The sequence below is a fragment of the Corvus kubaryi genome, unplaced genomic scaffold (genome assembly GCF_017639235.1).
Source record: "Corvus kubaryi isolate FWS band 111438036 unplaced genomic scaffold, C.kubaryi_AGA036_p1.0 137, whole genome shotgun sequence".
Classification (NCBI taxonomy): Eukaryota; Metazoa; Chordata; class Aves; order Passeriformes; family Corvidae; genus Corvus; species Corvus kubaryi.
Genome location: NW_024580671.1, coordinates 10,933,387 through 10,944,636, shown reverse-complemented (window position 1 = coordinate 10,944,636; position 11,250 = coordinate 10,933,387). Strand labels below are relative to the sequence as shown.

The 11,250-nt window shown below is 39.1% G+C and overlaps 1 protein-coding gene across 6 annotated transcripts in view; it reads right to left on the bottom strand.

Moving 5' to 3' along the window:
- AVPR1A (arginine vasopressin receptor 1A) overlaps positions 1–3,645 on the bottom strand; it is a 35,216-nt gene extending 31,571 nt beyond the window's left edge. For 2 of the 6 annotated variants that reach the window (XR_006014385.1, XR_006014387.1), the window contains exons 1-3: positions 3,500–3,624; positions 2,762–3,000; positions 1,856–1,927 (exon numbers count right to left, since the gene is read on the bottom strand). The gene's annotated coding sequence lies outside the window, so the exon portion shown is untranslated. Of the gene's footprint in view, positions 1–1,855; positions 1,928–2,761; positions 3,001–3,499 lie in introns of all 6 variants that reach the window. The other 4 variants (XR_006014384.1, XR_006014388.1, XR_006014386.1 and 1 more) reach the window with 4 other exon arrangements.
- Positions 3,646–11,250: the final 7,605 nt, after the last annotated feature.

Sequence of the window (11,250 nt, the reverse complement as noted above, 5' to 3'; positions counted from 1 at the left end):
TCATTTCACACTCTTTTGAATGAAGAATAGGAAATTTTATGTATCATGGCTCATTGCAGAGAGACTTTGGATCCCTTTCTAGTCGATAAAGCAAAATAAGCCTTTTGTAGTGTGATCCATCTTATTGAAGATTTAGGAATCAGCTCTATAGATCCTCCTTTCATGCATACTTCTGTGCTTGGGAGGGTCTTAACTGGAAATTTTCCCTAGAGTCCTAAATGAAAACGTGTGCATTGAGGATTTATCTTTTTCTTAAAGCACTCATTTTGATTTGGTTTTGGCAGGACTGAATTTGGTTTTTTGCTTTTTTTTTTTTTTTTTTTTTTTTTGCACATGCTCACTACCGAAATTCACTAGTATTTCCAGATTTTGGGAAGGAAAACCAGGAGATTTGGGTGATGAGAGAGAAAATTGCCAAGGGAAGAGCTCAGAAAAGAAGCAGCAGTATTGAGATATCATACATATATGGACAAAACATATGGATGCACATCACACATCTGTCCCCCTTCTCATTACAAAATTCAGCATTGCCACAATAAAAGTCCACATGTGGCCAGGCATTCCTGTACTGTCTGAATCTCATCTTCTTTTCTCTCTCTTTCATAAACATAGAAGATCCTGAGTTTCCTGGGACAGTGCTTATCAAACAGTCCCATCTAAATCCAACAGTTTAGATCCCATCTCTTGGATGGGATCCTGAGCATCAGGCAGGTGAATGCAGGACATCACCAGGAGCCCAGTGCACACAAGGGGTGTAGTATCATACTGTAGGTATCTTATTCAGAAGCAACTAATTACAAAACACAGGTAAGAAGACACCCATGCAAGCACAACTGTATTCCACTGACAGAGCAGTGCAAAACAGCTTCCAGCCAAACAGGCAAACATGGAGACAGGGAAGCTAAAGAAGGGGCAGATGAGCAGCCAGGGCACACTATCCCCTGAGAACAGCATTGCCAAGGGGCAGTATGGGGATGGGGAAGGATACAACAGGGAGAGGAAGAGCAGAATGCTGACTCTTATGGAGTCAGCAATAAATCCACTGAGAAATTACCAAATTCAAATATGAGAGCCATCTTTAACAGACTTCCAGGACCTCTATGAAAATTCTCTGGACTGAGCTTTTTGAAAACATCTGCTATGGACCAATCCTATCTAAAAATCTCTTAGAAAAAATTGTTTTCTTTATTTTTTCACTACATTAGACTTGCCATTCAAACATCCATTCTCCCTATGGGAAATGGCTATATTTCTTAAGTAATTTTTTTATTATCTGGACCAGTAATTTAATTCCAGTAATTTTCGACTGAAGGAGCTATAGTCATAACTTTTAACACAGAAATGCTGTCTGCAAAAGACCTCTAGACTGTGAGGGTTATACTGAGCAGTCTTGCCTGTATAATTTAACCATTCACAGCTAAGTAAGACCGACTATACACCACAGAGCTGAGTTTTTTAAATTCCTTTGCAATAATAAATAATAAAGTGATTGACCAAACCATTTTTGTTGAAAAAATTACATAGCATATTACAGTAGAACTGAAATATAAATGTAAGACTAAGAAATCTTTACATGGTTTGCTACTTGGCTTTACAGTTTGTGAAGTACAGCAATTATTTAATTGCTAGTAGAGTCAATATATAATATTTCTCGACAGTCCTTATCCTACTATTGCAGTAATTGCAGTGTTCTCTAGATCAAGATGAATTTCTTTCTATGGTTATAGAAGCTTTAGTTTTCAAGTTTCTATAAAATAGTGGCGATATTTTTGGTGACAGGAATGGGCTGATTTAATACAGTAGCTTCAGAAAAGATCCTAAGCTGTAGTTCTCCATACAGAAGTTTTGGACTCACTGTGAATGATCTCTTCTACATACGGTGGTATTAGTTCCCTTGTTCATATCCAAAACTTCCCCATGGAGGGACCTGTAATAATAGTGACTATCATCAACACAAAGTCTTTGGACCAGCCAACATTCACCCTACTGGTCACCTCATTCCTGACAGCCCCTTAGCCCTATGATCTCTATCACCAGAGTGTCCTGACCCTGGCAGAGGGTGTTTTTTTGGGGGGATTGGCTAGAGCTTCCTACAGAGTGCCTCTGCCGGCAGGACAGCCAGCCTAGTACAGCAAAATGAAAGTGCAGCACATCTCATGGTCCGCAACCAGCTTTGCAGGGAGAAATGTTAGGCCAGAAAAGTACCAGAGCAGGAGTCTGCCAGCTGACAGTGACAACCAAAATGCTACTAGACATCTGGTTCGCAGTACTGTCAAGTGAAGACAGTCTCTCTAGGGAGAAACAGAAAGCAAACAGCACAAAGGGTCATGTTGAATCATTTGCCTTACTCCAAAAACCAGAGATGGTTCTCAACATAATTAAACAAATGCAATTTTTTCCATCACCAAAAATCAATTCAGCCAGCAGAAAATTGTGACGGTACTAAATATACATATGGAGGAAACAAGAGTAAAGTAATTTAATATATGATGTTTCAGTTCACACATAATTTAATTTAAAATTGTTTTTAATTTTGCATATTAAATTTTATGCTTTGCTTCAGTAGAGTACCTCAACAAAGTAATTTCTGTAGAGATGAAAACCAGTGCTGCTGGGATTTTGGATTTAGTAGCTTTCTGTACATAGTTGCAGGAGTCTTGACACTTCGATACAGAGCTAATTTATAAACCTATTTTGAATGCATATATTGTGATTGAAATACATCATTAATGTCCTTTGCAAGTTGATGGAGAAACCTTACCTTGTCGGACTAACTGTTGCAAACAGAAAGTTCAATCAGTAGAGAAATAAATTGGTGTACAATCAAGGCGTAGGAATATCTCTTGCTTCTTTTACCTTGCCTGGATATTTCATAATGATAGCCAAAAATATAAAATGCTTTGAAGGAATTGTGATCCTCCATTTTTAAGCCATTAACTTTTGAAACACGTTGCTTCAGATATACCCTTTCCTGTATTATTCTGAGAGGGTGCAAGTCATCTGTAAAAGCAAAAATGGAACAACCCTTTTAAGAATATATTTGAAGGCAACCACTATTAATGCCTGTATAGTGGCCAAAAGATAGCCTATACATCCTGAGCAGAAACTGACTTAAATTCCAGTAAATCCTATTTCAGGTAGAAGACCATTAACATTATTAAATCAGTAGGCCATTAGGGGAAACAGCAGGAGCACAGTGATGGTAGTGACATTTTTCCTTAGTTGGTCCCAAAACACAGTCATGATGTCTCTGTTCCCTGGTCTCCCATACTGCTTAATGGGGTGCCATCAAGGTCCAGGAATTGATTTTCAAATAGGAGTAGTTCTCCTGCTCAGCTCTGAGACAAACAATGGCATTTACTGCAGCAACTTGCTTCGGAGAGCAGGATGGGTCCCTGGAAAGTCTACCTCAATGTGTCTCCTTGATTTGCCAGCTCTACTCCTTTCCACTTGGGAAGATGTCTCCTCAAGGAATAACACCTAAAAGCAGACAACTCACCTTGCTAAGGAGTCCAGGGCTGCAGCCAGGTCTCTGCAGAATGAAGTGAAATGCAGTCTGACTGGCACAGGGAGCTGGCGAGCTTCGGAGCTCAGCCAGGGCCTTGCTCCTCGGGGGAGGGAGCGTACCAAGCATTCCACCACCTGGACGACAGCAGTCTCCTCCACATTAAAGATAGTCTTGAAACTGTTAAACTGAAATAAAATATTCTTTTCTTGCAAGACCATTTCACAAAATCTCAAGTGGGAGCACATGAGAGGAGAGTAAGGTTATAGGGAGAGAGAGGTTCTTGACATATTGAAGTGTATTTATGGGTGTTTTGACAAGCAAAATTTTCCTACTTGATACTTGAAAACAAGCCAGGCCACCACCTACAGTATGAGTTTTATAAGAAAGAAACATACCATGACACCTACTTACCTAATCTTGGGGAAAATCTCTGCTCATACCCCAAACCTACCAATTGATTTAAACAAAAAGCTTGCAGCTAAAACATATGAACTGACATTTTTAAGAATCCAGGGATCTTGCTCCTGTGTACTTGTTCTTGCAGTTTTTTGCTTCCCCCAAAGAAGAAAAGAAAAAAAAATCCTAACTTCTAAGCAGCAGGACAGTTCTTTACCAGATATATATATATATATATACTATACTATATATAGTATATATACTATTGTCATAGGTTAGCAAAAACTATATACTGTATCTCCCAGTTTCTACACAAGCACTAGGCATTCCCAGCTGATCTCAGCTGTTAGTTTCTCTGCAAACACATTCCAATTTGCTTTCTCTCTCTCTGTGTCCACCAAAATTGAAATGGGAAGTCTCTCCTGAAAGCTCCTGCTTTCTCTACCTCCTAACTGAAGCTCTTTATATGGCTTCTCAGACCTAACTCCAGGACAATTCTCCTCCACAAGGAAATCTTCCAACATAAATGAAACATCACTGGTCAGGAGCCTTTTACTTCTAATTGTACACTAAAGTCATTATACCTGTCCAAGAGGGAAGGATTTAGGGTCTGACAAGGAAAATCTCTCAGATAGAGGGTTGTGCATTGAGCTGGATGTGTTAGAATGATGGACTTCTGTTGCACTGCTTATTTTGCAGCTGTGGCAGCAGATTTGGTCAGTTCTGACTATAGTTACTGAATTAATGAGCCATCATTCTGCAGCATTTTACAGCAAAAAATTCACTGAGTATTTTTAAATGTCAGGCTCGTGCAATTGCATTTTTAAGTTTCCTCTCTTCTGTCTTGCTCCAATGCCTCTGGTCACTATGCCTCTGGTCTGGTATGTGATGGTCACCATACCCCATGTCTCTGGTGCTTTGCCAAGGGAGGCAAAGGAAGGACAGAGAGATGGTGTTTGGAAAAAGACAAGAAATTCTTATGGCAAAGTCTTCACAAATTAAATAATCCCAAGAGATATTTCCATTAGCTCTTTCAGAGGAGCAAGAGCTCTTCTGAACTCTGGAAAACATTTCTACAGCAGTCCTTGGACAAACATCTTTGTTCTCACCCTACTATTTAATCAACGAGAGGCTCTGCTAGGCACCAGAGTATTTTCATTCACTGCTTTTTTCCATGTGTCACCTACTCATAGCCCCGCTGTGAAGGTACACTGCTATCCCTGAGAGATCCTTCTTTGCTTTTTGCTCCTATGGAAAAGCCATTTCACTGTGTAAATACAAGGCTGCAATTCCCAACACAGACAGCAGCTTTCAAAATGGGAAAATATAGGGCATGCCAGGTCAAGGCCTTTCTGCAATTGTACTGCATCTAATTGCAGCCTCCAGTATCCACAGCACTTGTACCCTGGTGTCGGAGTCGTGCAGACCTGAAGGGAGACTGCTTTAGAAATTGGGGTGTTCCAAGTCAGAGAGTACCTACAGCTACTCCCAAGGCCATACCTTGTCACCCTACAACATAAAACAGATGTAATGCATGGCCATTCATAAGCTCTACAGACAGGTAAGAATATGAAAAGTTCTCTTGGGATTTTTAAGGTAAATCCAAAACACCTCACCACAGCACCCTGTGTCAGGTTAAAAGGAATAATTCAAATATTAACGTATGTGACTTGCAGTAACGGACTACACCATCCAAGCTAGCTTGTACACTACCAGAAACCTGTTTATATTACCCTAAAGTCACCTCTGAAATGAGTCCAGGCCTTGTGATTAGGATGAAGGTTAGTTTATCTAGCTATTCTGGTCCTGTGAAGTGATACATTTTCCAGAGGTTCATGCTAAGCATTCTTCCTTTTTTTTCCACACAGCATCAAACACCCTCCCATCTTTGTCTTTAGACCTTACCCAGCTCCCCAGTGCTCTGTACATCAAATTCAGAACCCCTGCTTTGAAAGCTTGCAGCATGTGTCTGTGGCAGGGAATTTACCCTCCTTCACAAACTTTTTTTTTATATTACTCTCTTCACCTCCCACACAGAAGATATGCAGGTCCTTTCATACTACTTTACAATTCTGGAATGTCCACCCTAAATCTGTCCTAGCTGTAAGGGTCTGCAGCTGTTCCTAATCTTTCACAGTTTCCTTAAATTAAGTGATCAGGTTGGTTTCAATGCAATCAAAAGCTTGTAAAGACTTTGCTGTGTATCACCCTCTTCTCTGGTTCTGCAGACACATTTTGACACAAATCAAATCAGAAATCTTTATGGTATAAAATCACCTTTTATACAGTAACAAGGCCCTTACTGCTGCTCCAAAACTCTTACATTGACAGTAAGGTATATAGTGCAAACAGCTGTGATTTCTTTAATTCTTGAAAAGGGAGTTAAAGCCTTATCTTGCTCTCCCTTGGCTGAAGTGGAAGAAAAAAAAGACTGTATGTAGTCTATAAAAATAACATTGATAAAGCTAAAGGTGAGACACAGGCAAGGAATGTCAGGTAAGTGAAGCTGGAACCATTAATTAACCCCAGTGAGTTTTCATCTTCTTAATTAGAAACTGAAGACTCTTCTTTCAGATACTCAATTAAAAATGATACAGACATTCTTATTCTGTTTTTTTCATAAAACTACAGTTTGAGTATCTCATAACAGTGTATACATTAGATAAACAAAGAAATACATGCAATATGCGTATTATTGCCTATAAATAATGCATATAAATAATGTGTATGTGCATAAACACTATGCAATTAATTACAGCTAAAACTAAAAAGCATCCACTATGCATTTTGTGAAGATCTAGAGGCCTCTGAATCCTGGAAAATTCTGTTTCTTTGTCTGGGATACCAAGGGTGAGCATAAACAGGAAGTCCTGGATTGTTTTGAAATTCTATCTATCTCCACATACAGGATCTCAATTATTTTTGCAGGATCCGGGAGAGGATGCCCTGTTCCACACCAGCTCCCAAACCAGCATGGACATCCCTCCCAATCTGGATCAATGGATCGTGTGCCAAGGAGGTCCCCTGTGTGATCTGGTGAACAGACGTTGCTGCATGTGTAGCCAGCCTAGAAGCATGGAACTCTCAAGATTCCCTGCAGAGTTGGCAGCCAGGTTTGCAGTCCCAAAGGACTCTGAGGGGGAAAAGAAGAAAAGTTTCAATGTTACGTTGTCTTAGTAATAATAGTCAAGTCTGGGATTTTGCTGAGTTTCACAAGCTCTTCAGAAACTCCAAAGACAGCCCCCAAGGAATCAGATTTGTGTGAACCGAGATATCTGAAAGAAAGAGCACAGAATGATGTTCATTTCTCTCCTCACACAAAATCTGGACCTGGTGAAGGTGCACATAACTCAGGATAGAAACAAAATTGTTACACTTTTCTATTTTTTATTGCTCCTTATAATTCATTCCTTTGTTTCCCCATTATACTAATTGAGGATATATAAGCACGTCCTTTTTGAAAGCTCTATCTTTAACTTGTGCTTCTGGGCTAATAATTCAGGTGACTTGAGTTATGTCTCAAAGCAAGGGTTTTGAAGAGTGAATCTGTTATGAATATTCAGACAGATTCCCTCAAGTTAACTCAGGCAGGCACTGCAAGGAAAACAGTAAGGAAGGGTGAAACACGGTAAGGAAGGGTGAAACACGGTAAGGAAGAGCGAAACATTCCTTTACACTCAACAACTGGGGACCAAATAGCCATATCAGTATTTGCAACAGACCAAAAACTGCCTTGTATATTGAATATCTCTTTTCTTTTGAAGGGATAAAGGCCATCTCATCTAAGAATTTAAGTACCAGCACATTCACATGTGCCAGTATTCACCGACATATAACCCTCCTTGCTGACTAACAGTGTTGAATTCTACCCAGAGAGCAGAAAACCTAGTAAAAACCAGTGCAGTGAGTCAGTCAACACACATTTATTTCTATAAACATTAAAGGACTAAGGGACCCTGACAGAGAGAAAGAGGATTTAAAAATGAAAACAGTAATAAATAAGAACAAAGATAAATAGAGCAGTATTCTATTACAATAAACCAATTTTTAGACCAGTGATGAAAAACAGCCAAAGATGACACATGCACAACCCTTACATTTATTCTGAGGCCTGTCAGTAAGAAAGGGGAAAAATTTTCATTCTTTGTCATTTGCCCTTTCTTGTAAAAGATGAGCAGATGATTTGTACCAAAAGTACCCTGAAGAGAACATTAACAATAACCTCCATATGCACCCATGTACAAGGACAAACCCTTTAACGTTTTTGGGCAGCCATAGCAAACGCTGGAAAAAGAAATTGAAGAGAATTTGAATGAAGCATAAAGGCAGACTTCAATAGCCACCAGATTTTGAACATAAGGACTGTGTTTGCTAGCCTAGATGACTCACATACCAGGATTAATACACCCCACTTCTCCAGCACCTTGGAAAATCAATCAAATGCAACCTCAAAGACTCAAGAGAGCGTCTAAATAATCATCCCTATATCCAGCATTATTCATCTGGGAATTAACCTACACATGGCAACTTCTTCAGTTACTTAGGGTATTTATAGACATCTAAAAGTCCAGGAGGAAATAGTAAAGACACAAGAGATAAGAAAAAGTAAGGCAATAATGCAAAGCGTTATTACTAAGGCTTTCATCTTGGTGAATGAAACAGAAATAAGGTACCTTCAGTTTTGCAATTCAGCATCAAAATACACATTCCCAAACTTCATGAGAAAATAATGGAAGATGAGGAAAATGGAATCACCCATGAAATCATGACAAGGTAAAGAAGGCAGATAAGAGGTTAGAGAAAACAAAACGCAGACTAGAGAAAATCTCATAGGATGATGAGCTCATAAGGATGAGGGAGAGCTGGTAACTAGCACTGACAAGGTAGAGAAAGCAGTTGAAATAAATAGTTGAAAATATTTATAAAAACCTGTCTATTGTAGAGTAATATTCAAGTTAATAATAGAATAGTGAAGAAAATAACTACCTCAAAGACCCACCTTTATTTAGGAACAGAATAGAGATAAATTTGCATTACTGGTACTGCAGAAGAGAAAAGTGAGGCTTTTACGAGGTTTTTAATGTGCACATTCATTTATTTATTTAATGAAATCAAACAATGAGGAGTAGCTCAAGTCTTCTTTAATAGCAGCTTGGATGATTCAGATGCCTAAAGAGGAGGGAAACTGGACCAGCTGTTCTCCACAGGAGCTGATTTTATTAATAAATATTGACACAGAGATTCTTGCCAATATGTTTGACAAATAAAGACAAGTGAGTATATCAGTGTTATGTGCAGCCAGATAAGGATTTGAAGTTTGCTGACTTCCTGTGGAGTACAGTAAGAAGACCTTTTTGCAACACACAATTTTCAGGGGAAAAAAAAGGCTTTTGGGTTATTTTAGGCTCTGTCTACAACTCCTGCACTGAGAAGATGATGATAAGCTGGTTTTTATTCAAAAGCGTATTGGTATACATATATGTGTAGTAAACACAAATGCACTCTTGCCAAAACAGAAAAAAAATCTCTTGACTAAGCTGAATGGGAAGGGTAGTATGTGGACTGCAGAAAATAGTATCACTGAGGATTTTCATTTCTGCCTTGCTTAAGTCTTGCAGAATTTATCTTTTAAAGAGTGAAATGATCTTAAATAGATTTAAGTTAATAATAAGTACCTGGCAGAATGCTCTCTGTTCCCATTCAGGGCATGTATCTGAACCATGACAACTCTTACTGAAGTAAAATCCTAGATCTTACCACACGAGGAACAAATGTTGGATCAGACCAAGAACATAGTTTTAGGCAAACAGTTGCTAGTTTTTGTACAATATCTCTGTTCTTGAAAGCAGTAACATCTGTGTTAGATCTTAGTTCTGATTCAATTCCCATTTACTGCAGGTCTCCTAGTCACTCATGCTGCCACAGTGATAGGTCACCCAAATCTGCCTGTAAACCCAGCAGTACCCAAACCCAAAACCTGGTATTCAAGAGTAAATCACATCATGTTTCACTCCTGCCACCTGAGACTGCCCTCCAGCAACACCCCAGGAAGTCCTCTGTCCCACTGAATTCCTAGCTGTTAGCCAGTTAGCACGACAGGATTTTTCAGAAGGGAAACAAGAATTGTTACCGGTTCAATTTTGAAATCCAAATGACTTACCAATCAAAATATTTATACCACAGAACACCAGTAAACTGTTCTTTTTAAAGTCATGTTAGGTAGTAATCCAAAGAATGTGAAACCCTTCTACGTCTCCGGATAATTAATGTGGCTGATATTTTGAGAATGAATAATATGATGTTTTGGAAAAAAGTTATTCCAACAATAAATAAGGATGTTCTTTCTTAACTTTCCCATGCATGAGAAAGAAGCACAAAAACTATTCATTTGCTTTATTGTTTCTGACTAATAACCCTATGCCCCTACCAGCAAAACAACAGAAGTACAATCTATTAACTTACTGAATTGTTAGCAAAAATTAAGGGTTTATTTTATTTTTTTAATAATTTATTCTGTGACAAAGATGTTCATTTCTGTAATCTTCTGACAACTGAGAGTTACGAGCACAAGAGTTGATTTAATTATCTGACCTTTTGCTGTGAATATTCCAGTCATTTTAGCTGGAGCTAGCAAGTATTTTTGACAAATTCAGCGTAGCCACAAACAACTTACTAAATTCTGCTAAAATGACACTTGAGGTTAGCAAAATGTGTTGCTCTCCTTTAAACAGTTCTGCATGTCAGGTTCTTTGAGAGCAGAGCTCTGCTACTGCACATCTCTTACTCAAACATCTCTCTGCATGAGCCTGGAGACTCTCTGCTGTGCATGCAGTGCACAAAAATCCCCCTCTAGCTGAAGGGTAAGGCATGTCTATTGAGTTAGAACAGAGAAACATGATCTGGTACAATAGGATCACCCCACTGAGATGCCAGAGCTCTGTCCAGATTTAGTGCTTGGCTGTGGGAGCAGCACCCTGGTGGTCCCAGGAGTGAGACAACCAAGAAGTGTGACCTAAATACAGTACTGCAGGAGCTTGGGTGAGCAAGCTTGGGTGAGCACTGTGCAGTGCTGTGATTCACCAAAGTCCATGCTGGAAACAGAGCATGGAGAACAAAGCTGAAGCAGATAACAGTTGAAAAAATCCAGTAGCCTGTACTTCCTGTTTCAAAGGAGAATCCCAGATTTAATGTGTCACAAACCTTTTATCAAGAAAGTTGGCAGGTAGTGCAGGACCTTATAAAGAAAGTATTGTTATCTTTCTAGGGCTAGGCTGTCCAAAGTTGCTCTATGGGTCTTTAATTCAGTGGGAGAACCCAGAAAATGCAGAAGTATGATCAGACCAATG